General features: G+C 43.6%; 1 long non-coding RNA gene across 1 annotated transcript; it reads left to right on the forward strand.

The window, feature by feature from the left end:
* Positions 1–892: 892 nt before the first annotated feature.
* LOC128311210 (uncharacterized) lies at positions 893–17,479 on the forward strand. Its single transcript, XR_008289350.1, has 3 exons — positions 893–1,158; positions 15,928–16,031; positions 16,494–17,479. It is a non-coding gene; the product is annotated as an uncharacterized LOC128311210 (long non-coding RNA).
* The last annotated feature ends 631 nt before the right edge of the window (positions 17,480–18,110 follow it).

Consider the following 18,110-nt stretch of genomic DNA (forward strand, 5'->3'; position numbering starts at 1 on the left):
GGGTGAATGGATAAAGAAGATGTGGTGTATATATACAATGGAGTATTATTCGACAATCAAAAAAGAATGAAATCTTTCCATTTGCAACTATGTGGATGGAACTAGAGGATATTATGCTAAGTGAAATCGGTCAGAGACAAATATATGACTTCATTCATAGGAGGACTTTAAGATACAAAAGAGATGAACATAAGGGAAGGGAAGCAAAAATCATATAAAAATAGGGAAGGGGACAAAACATAAGAGACTCTTAAATATGGAGAACACACAGAGGGTTCCTGGGGGTTTGTGGGAGAGGGGTGGGCTAAATGTGTAAGGGGTATTAAGAATCTACTCCTGAAATCATTGTTGCACTATATGCTAACTAACATGGATGTAGATTTTTAAAAATAAATAAATAGGGGCGCCTGGGTGGCTCAGTCGGTTGGGCGGCCGACTTCGGCTCAGGTCACGATCTCGCACTCTGTGAGTTCGAGCCCCGCGTCGGGCTCTGTGCTGACAGCTCAGAGCCTGGAGCCTGCTTCAGATTCTGTGTCTCCCTCTCTCTCTGACCCTCCCCCGTTCATGCTCTGTCTCTCCCTGTCTCAAAAAAATAAATAAACGTTAATAAATAAATAAATAAATAAATAAATAATAAAGATTTACTTTTCTAAAGTTAAAAAATACAAATAAAGGGAAGGTGTAGAAAATGTGACTGGAGGTTGTTGAAACAAACTCACTTGCTCAACAATTTTGTATGTGGACCATGGTGGCAGTAACTATCAAAACAAGACTGGAAATGATGTCAACGTCCCTTCTTGTCAGTGCCCTTCTGGCACACTGAATAAACGCAAGGCAGGGCCCCTTTAAACGGAATGTGTTTAGTGTAAACTGAAGCTTTCAGTTGGGGGTCCATTTCTACGAGTCTAACAGTCTTGCTCTTAATGCTACTTGGTTGTGGCACATGAAGAGGGAGCGGCTGGGATTAGCTATGCTCCCAGCCAACTCTCCTCCTGCTTTCTTGCTAGCTGCATCCTGGGGTGACCTTACTGTTCTCTCCCAGGGTTAGTTGGAGCTAACATTTTGATCTTGGGTCCGTTTTTTCCTTCAAATCCTATAAAAACACAATGCAAAAGAGGATTGTGAGCTCTTGCTGCCTTTGACCTTTGAGCAAAAAAGGTGACTGAGCTCAGATGGACTTTGCCCATTGGGAGGATTCAGGCTCCTGAAACACACAGAGGAGGAGTGGGAAGAGACCCAGCATGCTCTGACGGTGCTTGGTTTCTTGGTAATGTGTAGGCTTGAAGGAGGTGACCTATCTCAGCAGGATTGCCCGTCATGGGGTGACAGAGACATGTTGAAGGGGATGGCCACCCACCCACTTGCAAAGAAAAATTCCACCCTCCTGCTAGAGGTATGTTTCCTCCAATTCATGGATGTTCCCATTAGATGTGGCAGCACCTGAATTAATGGAGGAGAGGAGTGTGAGTGGGACACAGAGAAAGGCTTGGCTAAAAGAGAGAATCAGATGAGAGGGGGTTGACCTGACTGGTGACTAGCTCCATTTGCCAGCTCAGAAAGATTGTCATCACCACCCAAACCATACCGAGTTTAGACTGTGACTGTTACCTTCTTGATAAACTGTGTAGTGTCTATTGTCCTGTATGAATTCAGTTCTTCTCAATAAGGTTTTCTTTCTTTTGAGAAAGATCCCCTCCTAGTGCAGAGAGGTCTGTGAACAGGGTAGGCACAGGACAGTTGTACCAGCTGTGCTTGGACAATGACGCCTTGTCTGGGGGAAGGGCTGAAGCGGGGGCTGGATCTGGCCTGCTCAGCTTGCTAAGCTGAACTCTGGGCCAGGGCTGGGTCAGCTGTGGGAAGGAACACCTTTGTGTAATTGGTCTGCATTTTTCTAGTCTGTGAAAAGCCCCCTTAAAGTGTTAGCGGTATGTGGTCCCATCCCAGGAGGGTCCAGGAGCCATGAGCAGGGGCATTCTGGCACTAAATGTGTGTAGCTCATGGGCACATCTTGACGGAGCCTATGCATCTTTAGGTGGCCGCTTACTACTCTCGTACCTAAAGAGAGACAAAACCTTGGCATTCAAGAGTTCCATGAATAACTGTGCTGGTCTCTCGGAATTTGATGAGGACCCAGGCTCCCTCCTGCATGGGCTCAAAGAATCAACCCTCTGGTCCTAAATTTTGTCTGACACCGTTTCCGAAAGCTGTTTGATCTAGGGTGAATCATTTAAACCTTCAGATCCTTCGTTTCTTTACCTGTAAAAATGGGGATGACACTTTTTACATTAAAGGATTGTCCTGAGGATTAAACAGGAGAATGTTCTGGAGAACATTTTGGGGCCTGTAATATCCTGAACAAATGCAAATATTAGGAACGGTCAGTACTCTCCATGCACGCTTAGTCTCTGATTCACCTCAGGTTGAGAAACCAGACGTCCTTGTTTGCACCTTGTGCAGTGGCCACTTCAAAGTCTTGTGAAGTCTCCTTAATAATTGCTAGTGTGCGCTGAGCCCCTGTGTCCTGAGGGCAAGGCTGTACCACGAGATTTCTGTTGCTGTTTTGTTGGAGGAGACTTCCCTACCGATAAATGACACAGCTCATGGGACCTTTAGAGAGAAAATCTATGTGCCAGAAACATTTTTTTTTTTTTTTTGGTAAAGTTAAAGTAAGAAAACAAAAGATCAGGGGACAAGCAACATCAGGAATCTGGTTCCCTTTAAATGAATCTCAAAATTGTTTTGTTAATTTATAAATGGTAAGGATAAACATTTCAGTCGGACTGAGACAAATGTCGGTCTCCTGGCCTGTGTGTTTCCCACTCCACAGAATGCTATCGGCAGCATCCCCAACCCCCTCTTGGACCTACCCCTCTTTCAGGTCTTTCTCCGTGCCATCACAACCCTCTCAACTTCATCAAAATCGTCACTAGATGGACCCACACCTGGGTTGATGGGTAGGTGGAGCAGGTAGTAACAGAGCTTAAGAAATTCGTCCGCCCCCAAACATCTCCGGAATATCTTGTTGCTAATGACTGAAATCCCATTATGAGCCACCAGTTCTTCTGGATTAAAAAGTTACCTCCTACTAATATCCAAGTCACGACCGGAAGAGTAACATATAAAACAGTTACTTATACCTTAATGTGAAGGACTTGATCCAGGAGCCAGCAAACTTTTTCTACAAAGGATCAGATAGTAAATATTTTAGGCTCCGTGCACCATAAAGTGTCACAACTGCTCACCCCTGTCATTGCGGAGTAAGCGCAGCCATAGACGGTGCACAAAAAATGAGCATGGCTGGGTTTCTATAACATCTCATTTGCAAATACAAGAAGTGAGCTGCATTCGGCCTGTGGGCTGTAGTTTCTGACTCCTGACTTAATTGAATCCTTTCAAAGGGGGCCACCAGCTGAGAGAGCAAGGGGAGCACCAGGCACCTGATGTGGGGGAGGTGGCCAGTAGGGTGTGTAAACGTGGGACAAAAAGCCACCGGAGAGGTGGATCTTATAAGCCAAACGTCCTAAGAGTTAGTCCTATTTAGACATTTAGACATTTTTTCTTTTTCTGAGTTGAAATTATTTGACTCAATCGGCTTGTCTGCTACATATATTTCTATAATTTTTATGGGGGGGTACACATTTTTTCAGTTATTTTAATTTTAGTTAGTATATCATTCTTATTTAGTGTATCAATTAAATAGGCAAAGGGCCAGGCAGCTCCCATTCTACCATTTAACGGCGGGGCATGCTATTCATGTCATGGAGGTTGCTAAACATTAAAAGGGTAATGCTTTTGAATACAAATAGATTTCTTTTCTTTTTTTTAATTTTTTTTTAAACATTTATTTATTTTTTGGGACAGAGAGAGACAGAGCATGAACGGGGGAGGGGCAGAGAGAGAGGGAGACACAGAATCGGAAACAGGCTCCAGGCTCTGAGCCATCAGCCCAGAGCCCGACGCTGAAGTCAGACGCTTAACCGACTGCGCCACCCAGGCGCCCCTGAATACAAATAGATTTCTAACTGCATTACATTGTCCTCTTCAGTTTACATTAAACACGTTTTGATGCTTGAAACGCATTTGTGGATGGTCTGAGAGGAGAATGGTGTTCTGATTTCCTTGGAGCTGTGCATGAAAGAAACTTTTACTCTTTTTGTCCAGTGAGCATTTTATTTCAGGATCAATAGTGGCTGATGTAATGGTGCTTAGTCCTAGCTGTGACATGTTCTTAAAGTCAAAAGAGATTTGTAAGCATTTGTAAGCCTCTTTCAGGTGCCGGTGGGCACACAGGAGAAGGTGCGTGATACCCGCAAAGCTGGAGACGCTGACCCACGTCACAGAGGGTGTGAGCTTGGGTGGTGCTCCAGGAGCCAGGTGGGATTGGACCTAAGACATGACTCCTCTTTGCCAGTCCCTCCTGTGGCAGACAGCACAACATGGAAGGTGACAAATTTAGAATTAGGAATAGAGCCTGCAGCCATGGAGCTGGCAAGATCGAATCATAACCACAGCCTCCGAGAAGACTAAAATGGACCACTGAGGTGGGGAGAGGAAGGGCAGTGGGGTTGCTGAATTGGTGCCTTCATTTGACCCTGAGACTTACTGGCTTCTCTCCGCCTTTGGGAACTGACCCAATGCCTTGGAGACAGTCTAATTATCTTTTTATACATTCATGAAGAAGTTTATTTTTGGTAAAGACATCAAACTGGAATATACTTGATTAGTTTACATTGGAAAAGTAATTTGGGGCTCATCATCCAAATTACATTAAAAATGCTGAACTGTATTCCAGTTATCATCTAGTCTAGCCTGTTTCTTACTGTATCAGGGAGACGGGGTAATACCAAATGACAGGGCCTGCATATATTTTGTGTTCTTAAATATGAATGAGTAAGAGAAAAACTTTGCTTTTAACAGGGGACTGTTAACATTCACTAGATGTTTCACACGTGGGCCTCTTTCCTCCTCCTTCTGCAGAATCTTGTCAGGGATCTGAATGCAGAAAGGGCAGAAGATCCGCACTATCTGTGCCCAGCACAGGAAAGGACGGTCCTACATCTGCACCATTAGATACCTCCAGAGACAGAACCCCCTGCCCCCCCACCTCTGCCAACAGTCTGTTCTTGTTATTCACAGTAATATTCCAGTAAGTCACCACAGACACTGATTTAGCAAATACTGAGCCATTGCTCTCAGGGGAAATGCAGAGTTAGGTTCCCGGTGAGCCCCTGGGCACGGCACTGCATCAACCAATCAAGATACAACCTTGTTTTATCTGTGTTTCAGTTTAAAGGCATCTCATTCAATGCATATTGTTAGTTCATTACCACTGAACTCGCAGCCAACAACGCTATAACTCATACCTAAATGAAGCTCATCTAATATGTGCATATTCTTGTAAGGCACGTCACAGACTTCTGGTGTTAAGAATACTAGACAGCACTTTCACACTATGCTAGAGGCCATTTTCAACAGCAAAATCACCAAAAAGAAGCACAAAAATGTGAAAATCATGGCACCGAATAGATCACAGAAGGGACACTTGTTTACAGTACGGGAGCTAAACAGGAAGGCAGAGTCACTTCATTCAACCTCAGCTGAGGAACATGCATTAGGCGACTTAAATTTTTTGTCACTCTGCTCATATCTGTGAATGACTGCAGAAGCACTGCCAGTATTGATTTGGGGGTTACAACACAGGCAAATTCACAAATATAGAATCTGTGAATAATGAGGACTGACTGTATATGTAACAAGATTTATTGCAAGGAATTGGTGTACATGACTGTGGGGACTGGCAAGTCTGAATCTGTAGGGCAGGCCAGCAGGCAGGAAACTCTCTAGCAGAAGCCAGAACTGTACTTAACAGGTGGAATCTCCGCTTCTTCGGGGAAACTTCAGTTTTGCTTTTAAGGCCTTTCAAGTGATTGGATGAAGCCCACCCAGATTATCAAGAATAACTTCCTTTATTTAAAGTCAGCTGACTGTAGATGTTAACCACACCTACAAAATACAGCAACACCTACACTAGAGTTTAATTGAACAGCTGGGTGCAATGTCCAGCCAAACTCGACACATTAAACTAACCATTGCAGCGCCCAATTTAGAACCCAGAAAAGTGTCCCAGGAGGAGATCTTCCCTTTGCATTTTCCTAGAAGGCTAGTGTGAGAGCAATAACTCATAAACCCCGTCCTCCAGCCTGCGTCAGTGTCTGTTCGATGTTCTCCAACTTCCACTCTGCAGAGGGACCTCTTTGAGTCAGAGCGCTGACCGCAGTGGGGGTGAGGAGAGACCCTTTAATGAGGTGTTAAAAAAAATACAAAGATTTAAGCTTCTCCCTGTGATTTGCCGGATATGACCCCTCTTTGCTTCCAATTAGTTTTCTTATATCCACTGATTCAGGTTCTTTCTTGCTGCTCTGAACCTCATCCTGCAGCCAGTTGCTTAGCCCCTCCCCTGAAATGAATAGAGGGCTTTGACTGCTCCCAGTCCAAGGGCTAATGTCAGCACTGTTCCTGAGCAGTAGTGATGCTATTGCCTAATCTAGAGTACAAGGCTTCCCTATTTCTCTTGGCCTCATGACAGTTAAGGGAAGAAGGGGGAAGGATCTTGCCTAGCACATTAGCCTCGCGCTATTTAAAAGGTGGTACATGAACCAGCTACGTCAGTATCATCTGAGAGTCATTAGAAATGCAGAACCCTTTGGGGCACCTGGATGACTCAGTTGGTTGAGTGTCCTACTCTTGATTTCAGTTCAGGTCGTGATCTTATGGTTCCTGAGTTCAAGTCCCACGTTGGTCTCAGTGCTGACAGTGCAGAGCCTGCTTGGGATTCTCTCTCTCCCTCTCTCTCTTCCCCTCCCCCATTTGTGCTCACACACTCTCTCTCTCTCTCTCTCTCTCTCAAAATAAATAAATAAACTTAAAAAAAAAAAGAAACGCAGAACCCCAGACCTACTGAATCTGAATATGCATTTTTAGCCAGATTCCAGGCAATTCATATGTACAGTGAATTCATAAAGCACACTCTAGGTAGCTATCTGGAGCCTATGGTCTGTCCTTCAACCCTCATTGTTTAGGTCTTGCACCTTGACCCATCTCTGCACCTATTTTGAATCGGATATCCCAGAATAACCTTGCTCCACCTGGCACTGGTGGATGGGTACCTCCATCCTGCTCCCAACAATTGGAAGTCCCTGAATAATGCCACCTGCGAAACCTGGCCTGCATTTTTCCTTCCCCTGTTTAGGCAGGACTTTCTATTTTTAGCACCTCCCCAGGAGCACTACTTCTGCCCCATCCTGCCCTGTGTTTCTGCCAGCTCCCCTCCCTCTTGGACTCCTGTCAGGCTCTACATGCCAGACTATGGGGGGGGGGGGGCAGGAGTGACTGGAACTTCCTTTTCAGAACTGACTTGGACAGATTCAAACACTGATTAGCACAGTTCAGAGAGGAAGTAGAATCAGCTGAGAGATTCAGGGAACAGGGGTCAGTTCCTGGATGTCTCACTTCTGGAATGAACTGAGGTCAATGTATGACCTCTATTTAAGCCTCCGTTTCTAAATTGATGGGAAAGCTACCTTTGAACACCTTCTGCGAAACCCATTAAACCAGTTTGGGATCTTAAAGGCTTTTTATACATTTGCTTTTCAGGACAGTTTAACAGGACATCTGTGGCCAGCACAGAGTTACAGAGTTGTCTTTACTAGAAGTCTGCCGGTCTCTTTTGTTTTTTATTAAGCATGGAATACATTAACTTATCATTATGGAATATCACCATGCCATGCAGCAAATGGTTAATTGAGTGGCATGCCTTTAATAGTATAGTCTGTAATTATAAACGCTATTTTCAAAACCCCACATTTGATCATTTCTGAAGCAGGAGGATTTCTCACCATGAAAACCAGCTTTAGGCTTGGACAGCAATTACTCATGTTTCCTTTTCCTGGCATTATGACTAGAGGAGTAGACGGTGGATTGGTTCCAAAAATAATCTCAAGCTTTTCTCACTTAAAGTCTGTCAGTTTCTAGGCTCATCTCCCATGTCTCCAGAAGTGGAGAACATATAGTCATAAGCTGATCAACTATAGCCTGCAATTTGCCGACGGTCATTTTCCTGACTCGTCTGAATCACCACATGGTTCACACGATTGCCACTGTATCCAGATGGACTAGGTGCATGTTGATGGACATGCAAATCTACTTGAGCAAAGTAAATTAATTATACAAGTGAATTGACTTACACATGCTTGGAACGTTCCGAACTCCTGCACCACATAACTCTAAGGGCACCATTACTGGCCATGTAAATGGAGCTCATGTGCAGTGCACAACCTGTGGGACCGCATGTAGTTGGTGTCTGTTGGCTTCAACCCAAATATCACTTCCTCAGAAGCCTTCCCTGACCATTTAGTCCAACAGAGATATACTTTTTCTCCCCATTCTATTACTTTCATGGTACTTATCATAGACTGAAATGATCTATTTCAGTCTCTGCCTCTCTGCACCAAACTGGAGGTTTCTGGAGGGCAGGGATGTTGTCTGTCTTGTTACAAGTCTGTTTAATACACAGTGGGTCCTTAATATACTTGTGGAATGGGAGAATGAGATACACAATATGTACATTTAAAGCAATGCCTATAAGATGGGAGATTGCTTTAGGAACCTTTTAACCTATCATTAAAATGCTAAAGTAAACTTTCTTCCATGGTTATCTCTTCTGGAAATTTTTATTTTGTATAATTTCTTCTGTCCTGTCTTACTTTGTCTCCCCCCCGCCCCCCGGCTCTCTTAAGGTACAAATAATGACCTTAAACCTCTCTAAAATGAAAGAACCAACTAGTATTTGAGTGCCTACTGAGTATCAGTCATGGTTGCAAATACAAAGCATGATTACAAAATACAAAACCATGGTCCTTATGTCAATGATGAAGTAAGACATAAACATGAAACACGGATACTTTTTGATTATTTAAGCTATACCTATGTTCTTAAGAATTGATAGGCAAGGGGACTATCTTTCTTGATTTTCCATTTTTTGCTCAGTATCCTCAGAATCACAAAGGTATTCCTTTTTAAAAAAATTTTTTTAAGGTTTACTTCTTTTGAGAGAGAAAGTGAGTTGGGGAGGGGCAGAGAGAGAGATGGAGACACAGAATCTGTCAGCACAGAGCCCGATGCAGGGCTCAAACCCATGAACCACGAGATCATGACCTGAGCTGAAGTCGGAAGTTCAACCACCTGAGCCACCCACGTGCCCCAAGGTATTCCTTTAAAATACATTTTTTTTCTAGTACAATAATATATTTAACACCAACTTAAGGAAAGAACAGGAGAGTTGTCACAAGGAAATCCATGATATTTAATTACCAAATTAACTGTACAACCATGGTTGTTACAGAGGCCTGTAAGTTTATTTAGCTGAGATAGAAAGGAGTTTATGAAGGTTTGTGCTGAGTCTGAGGTTCTTAAAGAAAATGCAGTGAGACTCCTGGTTTGAACCTAAACTCTTTCCACCAGCAAGATTAGAATATTTCTGAGCACCTCTGATGAGCCAGCTGGGAAAACAGCTTTTGGACATCCATTTGCATGAGTAAATTGTCAAAAGTGCTTCTGGGGAGGATCAGGGGCAGGAGAATGGGAAGGACTCTGGTCTGAGCTTGTAGAAAGAGGGCAGATGCCCAAAGAGCTGCTTTCAGGAAGGATCCGAGTCACTCAGCTGAGACCAGTGTCCCCTGGAGTCCAGGAGATAGAGGCTGGCCTAGCACCTGTGACTTGAGGACTCCAGGGGCTATAGTTCTGACACCTTGAGTGTTGAGCCTTGGGTTCATCAGGAGAAAGGACGTTATGGTATTCATGGAGGGCATGGACAGGAGTGGTGGTCTCAGCTGGAAGCATAAATGTGGAGCATATGGGTGGCTGGAGCAGAAAAGGAAGAACATGGCAGGGACAACCTGTCTGTGGCACGTTGTGAGTCACACACTGCCTGGAGTGAAATTTCTAGGCGTGACTTTGAGGAACCTCAGAGTCTTGCACCACTCAAGCTATGTAGGGAGCTACTATTGCTGTGATTCATAGGCCAATAAAGCTAGACAAATTCAGGCCATGGTATTTGAATTCAGACATTTGAACAGAAGAGTTGGGCCCACAGTGTTGTGGAAAGATGTGAGCAAAAACTTGGGAATAGTGTCATACATGTTGTATTCCAGAGACAGGGTCTTGTAAGGGGTGATGGGAAAACACGATGCAAAGATAGATTGTAGCCAGAAGCAGAGGGCCCTGAATGGTCAAGCCAAGGACTCGCCACTGGTGGCTGATGAGAAGAGTGAAGCAAAGAAAACTGGTCTCAGGGAGAGTCACTTGGCCCAGGTGTTTAGCAGTAGTTTTTTAAACTTGCCTTAGCAGGGGAGCCTAGATGGCTAAGTCAGTTGAGTGTCCGACTTCGGCTCAGGTTATGATCTTGCAGTTTGTGGATTTGAGCCCCCTGTCGGGCTCTGGGCTGACAGCTCAGAGCCCAGAGCCTGCTTCAGATTCTGCATCTCCTTCTCTCTCTGCCCCTCCCTCACTTGTTCTCTCTGTCTCTCTCTCTGTCTCTCTCTCAAAAATAAATAAACATTAAACTTGCTTTAGCAGTAGAAACATTTTGTGAAATAGAATCTAATGAAGATGCTTTAGAGGTGTGAAGTAGATCAGACTGGAGTGATAGAAAGGGAGGAGGGGGAAAAGATGGGGCCTTGGGTGCAGGGTGAATCCAACAGTTATGGGATTTTAGTCACAGGATAGTTGGTGAGTTGAAAATTTTTTTTAAGCCTTATATCCTAAAATAAACAGTTACTCGTTTTGTGATTAAAAATTCCAAGGTTACTTTAAAAACTAAAACAATTCATTGCTTTGCTTTTAGAATCAATTCATAGCTCATCTTGGAAAAATGTTTCTTCTTATTCTGGATCTCACAGATTTCCTATTAGCACGTTTTGTGTGCCCCTTGTGAGTTGTGGGTAGGGTCACACAGAGTCACAGGTAGTGTACTTCTGTCTTAGTACATTTGGGCTGCTGTACCAATACCACAGACTGGGTGACTTATAAACAACAGAAATTTATTTCTCATAGTTCTGGAGGCTGGAAGTCCAAGATCAAGGGGTTGGCAGATCCAGTGTCTGCTCAGGGCCCACTTCCTAGATGACCATCTTCTCACTGTGTCTTCACATTGTAGAAGGGGTGGGGGAGCTCTCTGGGGTCTCTTGATAAGGACACTAATCCTATTCTTGAGGGTTCCACCCTCATGACCAAATCACCTTCCAAAGGCCCCACCTCCAAATGCTGTCATATTAGGAATTAGGTTTCAACGTATGAATTTTAGGGGGACATAAACCTTCAGTCTATAGAGAGCAGGTACCTATTGCCCTGGGTGTGTTAATGTTGCCTCCCCAACCAGTCTGTAAACTATGGTCTGTAAACTTACTAAGGTCAACTTGTCATAATCCATGTATCCTTCCTATTCATCAGTAGGTGCTCAATTAATGCCTATTAGCTAAGGAAAGATCCCTCTGCTAAACTAGGAGGGAGCAGGGCAGGAACCATGAGAGTAGCCATTACAGCCTTATTTGGAATGTGGCCTACAGCTTTAGTAATGTTTACATATAATTTGAGTGTTGTCCTGTTTTTTATTTTTTATTTTTGTTTCTTTTAAAAAATTTTTAACGTTTATTCATTTTTGAGAGAGAGAGAGAGAGAGAGAGAGAGAGAGAATGAGCAGGGAAGGAACAGAGAGAGAGAGGGAGACACAGAATCCAAAGCAGGCTCCAGGCTCATGGCCCATCAGCACAGAGCCCAACGTGGGGGCTCGAACTCACAAACCGTGAGATCATGACCTGAGCTGAAGTCAGATGCTTAACTGCCTGAGCCACCCATGTGCCTCAGTGTTGTCTTGCTTTTAAATCAATTACAAGATTCCTACTGCTATCTGAAATGACAGAAACATTATTTGTGGACCTCGCCAAAAGAGACGGTACCTAAAGAGGTCCTGGCACTTACTCAGGAGAACTTAATCTTTTACTAATTATGTTAGGAGAGAACACAGGAAAAAAAGTGTGGGTGGCTAGATGCTAATACACCTCAGCCCTGAGGAAATGCCAGGGTGATGGGTGACAGGGAGCATGTGTTACTCTCAGGATTCAAACCTGCCACATGTGTGTCTGGTCATAGGTATTTCAAGTCACACCTCCACCTGCCCACGCAAGAACACTTTGTTCTCTTACCCTCTCTCCTTCTGCCCTGGTGTCACCCTTCACACACACACACACACACACACACACACACACACAATTTCAATGTTATGCTTTCCTTGTTAATTCTTTCAGTAAGCCTTTGGTTTCGTAGATCTATAGCTTTCTGTTAAATCCTAGTCCCTTTTGGATCATTGAACTCACAGAGATTGTCCTGTCTCCAGTTTTTGGTTCTTCTGTTAAGTGCCTAAGGGGAAACAAACATGAACCAAGAGACAAATGGCAAAAACTAACCCCAAAGGCCTTCATATTAAAGCCATTTCTTTATGTAACAATAACACAAATCCCTAAACAAGTGGAGACTAGGATGGGATGCAGATAGATGACTTATTCTGTTTGATATGAATTCCTTTCAGTTGAAAGGAAGTTGTGGTGGCAAGTCAGTGATTAATACAACTACCTCTTAACATGGATGTCTGATCCATCACTGCCACGGGCTTGAAAGGGAGGCAGTAGCCTCAGCCACTGGCATCACGTTACCCATATTGTATAATCCAGGATAGGTTTTGCAGTAGTTGAAGAAAACAAAGGTGTAAAACCAGGGACTTCTAGCAGAGAGGAAGAAGTGAGGCTTCCTGCCAGATGAAGCCCTCAACCCAAAGGAAGAGAGGAATAAGGAAAAGGTATTTCTCAGAGGTGGACCCAAGGCTGCTTCTGTTTCCTTCTAGCCTAGGCTGGGTCTAGCTTTTAGGACACTATGGCCCAGAATGACTAGAGGGAATTAACTACACCCTCCTATGAGGCTTCTACCAGGTCAGGGCCAGAAACACTCATCTATTCCCATGGAGAACATCACTCAGTCATGAGATCTGTGGTTTGCCTCATTCTCCACCTCTGGAAGCCAACCAAGGCTAACTGGCCTGGGATTTCCATCTGGGATGACTAGAACCCATCCTGGTGAGCTCTGGACTTCAGTAGGTACTGGCCTTATGGGTATTTCCAGGAGATTCTGAGTTCTGGGGTCATTCCTAGAGCCATCCTTTGCTTTTGGGCTCTGTGAACCAGTGAATTGAGGCTGGGCCTCACTTAATCCTTTACTTCACTTCCTTCACTTACCATCACTTCATCCCTGCTGCTAAAAATCTAGCCCAGGCTTATTACCTTTCATCTGGACCTAAATCGAAAGCAGTTTCCATCTCCTGGGCCAATTCCAAGTAATTGGTATAGGCTATTGGAGTCCTATGTTGAAAAGAATTTTGAGTTTATCAGGAAAGAGTGGTTGTCCATTAATAGTGACCATCATGGGCACAGGAGGGAAACTGCAACATGCATCCTGATTTGGGCTATTACCTCAGCCTTCTGAGTGTTGTGTTTCTATTTTCTTCCAGAAAAAGAAGATTAATCTTCTAGAAGCATTATTTGATAACATCTTATCAAAAAAACTTCAACCCCACTCCACCTTAGCAACAGAGTCCTGTTCTACCTCTGCTGTATCTATCTAATTGCATATGTGTATGGATATATGTAATGACATATGTATGGACCTCCACCACAGCCCCCACGCCCTCTCCCCAACCATGGCCATGCTTCTCTCAGAAAATGACCAAATCTTCTGTTTTAGTTCAGGCTGCTATAACAGAATACTATAGATGAGGTAGCTTAAACAATAAACATTTATTTCTCACAGTTCTGGAGACTGGGAAGTCTAAGACCAATTGTTTGCAAATTCAGTGTCTGGGGAGAGCCCTCTTCCTGGTTCGCAAATAACTGTGTTCTTGCCACGTCCTCCCATGGTAGAGAGAGGGACGGTTCTGATCTCTGTTCTTATGAGGACACTAATTCTCTCATAGGGGCTCCACCTTCATGAACTCCTCTGAATGTAATTACCACCCCCCCCACCAAAGGCCCTACCTCCTAATACCATCACATTTGGGGTTAAGGCTTCAACATATGACTTTTGAGAGAACACAAACATTCAGCCCATAGCATCTTCTATTTTATGAACTCCTTCAACTCCTACCCTCAGAACTTCGGACTCCTCTGCCATCACATTCACCTTCCAGCCCTCCCCTCCACTTTCGAGGGAAAAGCTGGGTTGTCTCCTCCATAGAGCCTCTTCTGGGACTCTGGATCCAATTTCTTTTGGCCTTTTATTCTCTCCTTTTTTTTTCTTCTCCCCTCTTCTGAACCCTTCCCAACAGCCTATAAACGTGGTCATATTTCTCCCTTCTTAAAATAAAAAATCTCTCTCCCTTGCCAGTCTGCCACTGTCCGGCTCCCTCACAGCTAAACTCCTGGAAAAAGCCCGTTCCTTCATGACCCTGTCCACCTACCTGTCTTACCTATTCACTTTACACAGAGCCAATCACTGTTCTTGGCTTTCTGGATCCCAGACCTTCCTGGTTCTTCTCTTTTCTCCTTGATTTGTCTTCTTCAAGCCTTACTCTTTAAATGATGGCATGGCCTGGAGATTTGAAAGTGAATTTCAGTCCTCCTGAGTGTCCCAGTCGGTTGAGCGTCCAACTCTTGATTTTGGCTCAGGTCACAATCCCAGGGTCATGGGATTGAGCCCCATTGGGCTCCATGCTGAGTGTGGAGCCTGCTTAAGATCCTCACTCTCCCTCTGCCCCTCTCCCTGGTTCACACATATGTGCTCTCTCTCTCTCCCTCTCTCCCTCTCTCAAAATGAGAAGAAAAGGAAAGGGAAAAAGAGGGAAAGGAAAGGAAAAGAGAAAAGAAAGGAAAGGAAAGGAAAGGAAAGGAAAGGAAAGGAAAGGAAAGGAAAGGAAAGGAAAGGAAAGGAAAGGAAAGGAAAGGAAAAAGAAAAGAAAAGAAAAAAAAAGAAAAGAAAAGAAAAAAAGAAAGTGGGTTTCTAATGCCAAAGGCTGATCCTGTGAGCATTGTGCCATGCTCTAGTTCCTTCGGAGCTGTTACCAGGTGAAGAAGCAACTACTCTCCAGGGCAGGCTCTGGAAGGTAGGCTATTGTCAAACCTGGGGATGAAGAAGATGGAGAAAGTAATATTGTTGCCAACACTGGGAAAAGTATGAAGAACATTCACATTGTCCAAATTCCTAATCTGCTCTATTGCTTTAGCTCTTGTTAAAGAATGTGAAAAACGTAAATTTCCTGTTTGAATAAGATGCCTGCATTTAACTGTATTGTCACGAAAAGGGTACCTAAATATCTGTTTACAGTGAGGGCAGCAGCTAGAACTACCTGCCTGCCTGGTTCAGGGATCTGAAACATCTAAGAGACCACCAGGGTTTACTTCAAAGAGGATCTGAAGGAGAAGACCTATCTCCAAGTCCTGGATATTGGAATTAGGACACTCATGGAAAGGAGCAAGAAAAAGAAAAGACTTCCCTCAAACTCCTTTATGAGTTGGAGAACTTGCCCTGAGTGGGAGGGGTTGAGTTCAGAGTCCCAGAAAGGGTTTGAGAATCAAACCTCACCTTGTCTAGGTTGAAACTGGTCCTTGGTTCATCAGACAGGGCAGTAGATCTGAAAGTGGTAGACCCATGCTTTCTGAGGCCTGCAGGGCAGACTTGCCTCCCCATGGAGCCAGAAAGCTCAGACCCTGGGCAGGAACAACCCAAGTAGCCTCCTAAACTCTGGTGAACATTGGCATCCTATGAAACCAGGAGGTGCCTGAAATCAAATACCTCTTTGTAACTTGGGACCCTTGCTTTCTCTTCCTGTAGCCGGTGAGGCCTGGGAAATAAGCTACCCTTGGAAACGAAGCCCAGAGGTAAACAACGGAGGAGCTCACCAACCAGTTGGAGAAGTTCCACTTCGTCTGCAGAATGTGGGTTTTGGAATAATAATGCTCTTCTTCATAAACTGCATTCCAGTGTGAGAGCCCTGTGACTGTAACCATTCATGTCCTTAGACAATTAGTCTCTCAAAGTCCTTTTCAAGCTGGGGAGGCTCTTGTGTCTGCTCTACACCAGCTCTGGGTGTGGGGGATTTTGGATGAGGCTGCGCCACAATGAGGCGGGTCCCAAGATGTGAATATATAATCAGATCCACCATTTGACAAACCAGAGTGCTAATTTCCCAAAGTGCTTAGTCACTTTTAGCCCCTGACTGCCTCCTCTGTGACTGGGCCCAGTGTGGATCTGAGTGAGTCATTTATGGGGGCAGGGCAAATGTGGGAGAGAACAGAGCAGGACTTTCTACCAATCTCAGATTTACTGGCTACATGAATTTGGCATCTGGTTGGTGCTCTCTGTACCTCAACACTTCATAATTTTTTTTTTTTTTCAAGAAAGAGCCTTGGGAAATAAGACTTCATCTGTTTTGGTGGAAGATCAGCAGCGGTAGCTCACCTACACTTGGTGCTACAGATCCTTCCGGTATCTGTCCTGTGTGCAGAGAATCACCACTTTTCCTCTGTTTCCAGTGGAGTTACGGAGTCCAAAAAAAGACGAGAGACAACATTTGAGAGACCCGCCCACCCAAAACGAACCCAACCCAATTCCAGATGACTCGGCTCAGTGCTGAATGGGGCTTTATTATTGTTTTCTTTGTTCCTTTGAGATTGGTTTTCATTATTCATTGTTTCTCTAAGTGGATGGAAACTGAAAACTATGGGTATTGCATTTTAATTGGGGCCAGTACTTTTCTAACAATCAGGAATTTAACTGATGTTTTTAGAAAATGCAATTTGCTGGCATGAAAAAAAAATCTTTTCCCCAATTTTTCATATATTGATGCAGGCGGGTAGGGAAAGCCATTTATGTCCAAAATACAGTATTTTCCAGTAGGTTCAAATAGTAGACTATTACCCAGTTCTGCATTTATTACCTACAGATAATGGGATCCTTGTAGGTGTCACCACCAAACTGGTTATTACAGATATCATCTCATAGCATTCTTAGTTTCCTCATTAACTCTTGTTGAGTGGTTTGAGACAGAAAACCATTCTTTCCAATATTAGAACTTCCAGAAAGAATGGTGTTAAAGAATTAATCATACTCATTATTAAGAGCAGAGCCAGAATAAATGTGATGTGATACATTATCATACATTCTCTGTTTGCGAATATGAAGACATCAACTAGGAATAAGTGTGCTTGCTACAAACTTAGGGAAACAGATTAAAATCCCCATTCTATATTAAAGATCTAATTAATTTATCAGCTATTTGCCTCATCATTTGAACATGTGAAAAATACCATTTATATAAATTATATCGTTTTGGTCATATTTTATTTTCCAGACTATTTCTGTAATTATCTTACCCAGAACATGTGCAGTGATTTTATGTCTTTTGTTATTTATTACTGTTGTTTTTTGTAACTTGGAATATACTACTGATGATTAAAATGTTCTTTAGAGTGTGTGAGCCATTTACCGTAAAAAGTGGACAATTCAATAGTTCAGTACCTACCTACATCTAGGAAATAACTATCAGATCTCAATATCTGATCTACACTATCTCACAGAACCTAGCTATAGTCTTCAAAATACTGGAGGGGAAAGTGGAGGGGGAAAGGAATTTGCTTAGTTTTTAGTGGGACAGAACACAGATGAGCCCACTGCTCCTAAGTGGCCAAAAGTGAAGCCACATCAATCCATCAATCTGCGAATGTTTAAAATCTGTCTAGTTCAATTTTTTCCAATCCCTGGAACATTCAGGAACACACACACACACACACACACACACACACACACACACACAAAACAAACAAACAATCCCCTCCCCCAACACACATACTTTAAAAAATGTAGTAGCCTGCTGAACATTTCTTGGAGGAGGAGTAATAAAGCTGCTCATCATCTGGCTAGACCTTCTGTTTTCTAAGAGCTCATGGAATACTCATGACCTTTTCATTCCTACCATACTTGCTTGTGTTCTAGACATCAGGGTGTTTGGTCTCATC

This window comes from Acinonyx jubatus, chromosome A3 (assembly GCF_027475565.1).
Source record: "Acinonyx jubatus isolate Ajub_Pintada_27869175 chromosome A3, VMU_Ajub_asm_v1.0, whole genome shotgun sequence".
In the NCBI taxonomy this organism is placed as follows: domain Eukaryota; kingdom Metazoa; phylum Chordata; class Mammalia; order Carnivora; family Felidae; genus Acinonyx; species Acinonyx jubatus.